Raw genomic sequence first — 4229 nt, 5'->3', positions numbered from 1 at the left:
TTATTTGGGTTCCTGTTCTAGGTCTTGGTAATATAAATGACAAAACATGTATGTGAGGGACAGAGAGACATGTATATATGATACAAAAATGTAGCAGTGTATCCTTAATCTGAGTAAGGAATTCATGATCACGGGGGCTGATGGTAAGCAATTGTCTATTAGAAGTGCCAATAATGTCAGAGAGTTGTTGCAGCTGGATCACTGGAGGAGGAGAGTGGGAGATTAGAATGTGTTTCTCAAGGCTGGATGCTTGATTAGGAGCATGGGGGTGGCTGAGGTGCAGAGAAAGAAGGGTTCTTTGCAGGGAAGTTTGAGGATTATACACATGGAAATCAAAGACACATTGAACAGATGTAGTTAATGAAGATATAAGTAAAAAAAATTAAGTAAAAATAAAAAACTGGGTCAGTGTTTAAGGATCTATCATTAATCTCATCTGTGTTTGCTTAGAGATCTGCTGGGAGAGTGGGTTGAGCTGTGAGGTTGAGGGCCAGTGTAGAACATAAGCTCCAGAGCAAGAGCACTTGTCAGGTTTTACTCACTGCTGTGTGCCAAGTGTCCAGAATGGTACTGGGCATGTAGTAGGGGTTCAGTAAATATTTACTGAATGAATGAATGATTATCATGAAGGGCCTTGACTTCAAGAAGAGTGGGAACTATATCTTGCAGGCAGTGTTCAGCCTAGAGGAGTTTCTGAGCAAGGGACATGCATTATCCTAGGAAGATTGATTCTGCACAGGCAGGTGGGAGATACAATTGAGGAAGAGGAAGATAAGAGCTTATAGTAGAGCAGAGATAGTGGGGAGCAGAGGGAAGGGAAATGTCAGAGACAGGTGAAACGCAGGTATGGAGACATTAAATTGTGGCTATTATGCATAGTGAATTTGGAGAGATTACCTAAATGCAAACATTTCTTTTAACATTTGACATTCACAAGTCCTTTTCTTACAGCCTGCTTCTTCCATCAATACCTTCTACAGTTGATTAAATACAGGACAGAAAATGGAATTCATCAGCCTGACATTTTTCTGAATCCAGGCTCTTGTCATAGGATGAATGTTGCCATTTGTTATTAAAACACTCATGCCCACACCTCCTATCAGTAAAATAACTTTTCACCTCCTAGCCCTTTGGGGGTTTATTTGTCCTTCATAACACAATCTGCAAATTAGCAGTGATCCCATAATTTATCTGTGATGCATGCTCATTTTATTTATAATCCAGAGGCAATTAAAATCTCTTTCATACAACACTGTCCCGATGACAGATGTGTGGCTGCCACTCCGACACATGATGACTGACATAAATCATTTCAAGATCAAAGTGTATGCTGACTTGCTGGTCTCTAGCAAGTTACAGCAGATGCCACCCCAGACAGAGTGACAGGGACATTCTTTACAGGAGCCTCATTTTAGCTAACTGCTCTACTCTGCTCCAGCTCTGGAATCTTGACATGGTGGCTAGTTTGTGACAGTTTAGAAATTCTTCATGTGGCTTTCATAAGCTACCAAGCAAGGGTCATTCTCTCCCCGTCCCTCCCTCTATAGGTTTCAGTGGTTTCTTAGCAGGGCATACAAGAGTGTCACAATCTGGACATAATCCATCACTCTGGCTTTGCCACCAGCACTGCATCTCCTATTCCTTCAGCTGCAGCTGCCCCCTGCAGTCCACCAAATCTTACGACCTGCACCCACTGCTCTTTTTCCAGGTCTCTGATCACAGTGATCCCTCTTTTGGCTGTGTCCTTGAGAATGAACTACCATAATGTTAAACAGCTTTCTTCCTGCATTCTCTATCCAGTGTAATTTTGCTTCTCTCTGAAGATTCAACATAGTTGTTAGTGTCTCTGTGAAGTGTTTACATTTCCTTGCCTTCCTCTCTGCTTCTAAAACAATGTAGTTTATTTTTATCCAGTTCATAGAATTAATTACATCACATTCATCAGTTCATGGGGTTATAATCATCATTGGTCTATGAAAGAGAATAGTTTCTTTTTGATCCATTTTAATATTCCATTCTTTATCCTGTTTCTTTTTTTCTAATCTCTACCCAATGCAGAGAGTCATTCTGATGAATTTAATTTACGTTAATAGGTATGCAACAGTTTATTAAGATGATACAGTGTCATTTTGTTTGTGTATGTTTTCAGTCTGGAGGGCTGAAAAAAATATTTTCTACTTTTTTCACTGTAAATTATGTTTCACGGGGCTGGGGATGTGGCTCAAGCGGTAGCGTGCTCGCCTGACAAGCGTGTAGCCTGGGTTCGATCCTCAGCACCACATACAAACAAAGATGTTGTGTCCGCGAGAACTAAAAAATAAATACTAAAAAAATTCTCTCTCTCTCTCTCTCTCCCCCCTACTCTCTCTTTTAAAAAAAATAATGTTTCACACCTATGCATCCTGTTGCACTTTACACTTAATTCGTTGATTCTGAAGGAAATATGGAGAAAGATGATAGTAATGATAATACTACCATTTCCCTGATCACTAGAGAGTTTTAGCATGTATTCATATATTTACAGCCACTTAGGTTTCTACTTCTGTGAATTTATACCTTCTTTTCATTTTCCCTTTTTTGGTGGAATTACTGTATCAAGTTCTAACTGGGCTTATATTCAAATCTTCAACTACAATTTTATTTGATCTTTTCTCTGCTGGTCAATTGTTTATTGTTCATTTACCAGTTTGAAACATCTCTTTTATTACAGTTCTTATGATTTACATATTAATTTCATATAATGACTAATATAAAATTGTTAAGTATCACTTTTTTTAAAAAGTTATTTCATATGATTAATATGTTTCTGGAATTGCCTTTTTTAAAAAGCTAATAAGAGAGCCTCTGCCTTTTCAGGTAAGTTTAACTCATTTATAATTACTGCTATTAATGTTACATTTAAATTTTTTATTATAAGTATGATATGTCTAAATTACAATTAAAAATTTTTCTTTTATTATTAATTTTGTTTTTATCTGGTATTAATAATATAAAACAATTGTTTTACTTTGTCATTCCTGATACCCTTTTATAGTTTAAGCTCATCAATTTATCCTTCAAATTATCCCATTCTATTATTCAATCAATCTATTGAGCTTCTTATTTTAAGTGCTATAATTTTCTTGAAGTTCAGTGCTCTTGTTCTTGTTCATTTCCCCTAATATACTCCTTTATTTATTTGAGACTATTTATTATTCTTATTTTGAATTGTTATACTGATTGGTGTCTTAGGATTGCTTTAAATAATGCATATAGGTGTTTTAGTCAGCTTTTTCATCTCTGTGGCCAAAAGACCTGACAAGAATAATAAGAGGAGGAAAGGGTTATTTGACTCATGGTTTCTGAGGTCTTAGCCAATAAGTGGCTGACTTTATAGTTCTGGGGCCCAGGTGAGGCAGAACATCATGGCAGAAGTGTGTGGAGGAGGAAAGTAGCCCAGGATATGGCACAGGAAGCAGAGAGTGAGCTTTGCTCCCAAGGACATAGTATATGCTCCAAAGGCACACACCCCAGTGACTTACTTCCTCCAACTACTTCCATCTCTCTACAGTTATTGCCCAGTTCATCCATATCAGTGGATTAATGCACTGATTAAGTTACAAAATTCATAACCCAAACATTTCCCCTATAAATTTTCTTGCATTGTCATATAAATGTGTTTTTGGGGGACACTTCTTATTGAAACCACAGCAGTAGGTTGTTCAATTTGTATTTCTTTTTGTAGTGTTTGTATTCTGTAAATGTTTTACATTCTATTTTTGTAAGTGAATTATTCCTCTCAGGATATCAGCTAGTTTGGTAGCTGATAAAGTCTATCTGCAACAAAGGAATGAAATCTTATGGCATATGGACCCATTCTTGCTTTAGACTGTCATTTCTCTTCTTTTCTCCCCTAATGCTCCCATTACCCAGATACTTTGTCTACCCTAGATATTTTTCTTTATTTTTTAGATTTTATGTTAGAAATCTGGGATCCATCAATGTCTATATTTTTATTTCAAGATTTGGGAAATGCAGTCAGCAGCCTGTACTATTTTACCAAGTTATAAACTAATCAGAGGTAGAAAGCCTCCAAATCTTTCTTTTCCACCATGAATCTTGAAAACCAGAGATGATATTTTATTGGTATTGAATACTTATATATGAACATAATATAATCATATTCTATAACAAAAGACTAACAGTAATGCTTTAAAGACAAAGTCCAATCATTTGAGAATGAAAATATA

The sequence above is a fragment of the Urocitellus parryii genome, chromosome 4, assembly GCF_045843805.1.
Source record: "Urocitellus parryii isolate mUroPar1 chromosome 4, mUroPar1.hap1, whole genome shotgun sequence".
In the NCBI taxonomy this organism is placed as follows: Eukaryota; Metazoa; Chordata; class Mammalia; order Rodentia; family Sciuridae; genus Urocitellus; species Urocitellus parryii.
The sequence above is the reverse complement of the archived record's forward strand: the minus strand, read 5'-3'. Positions refer to the sequence as shown.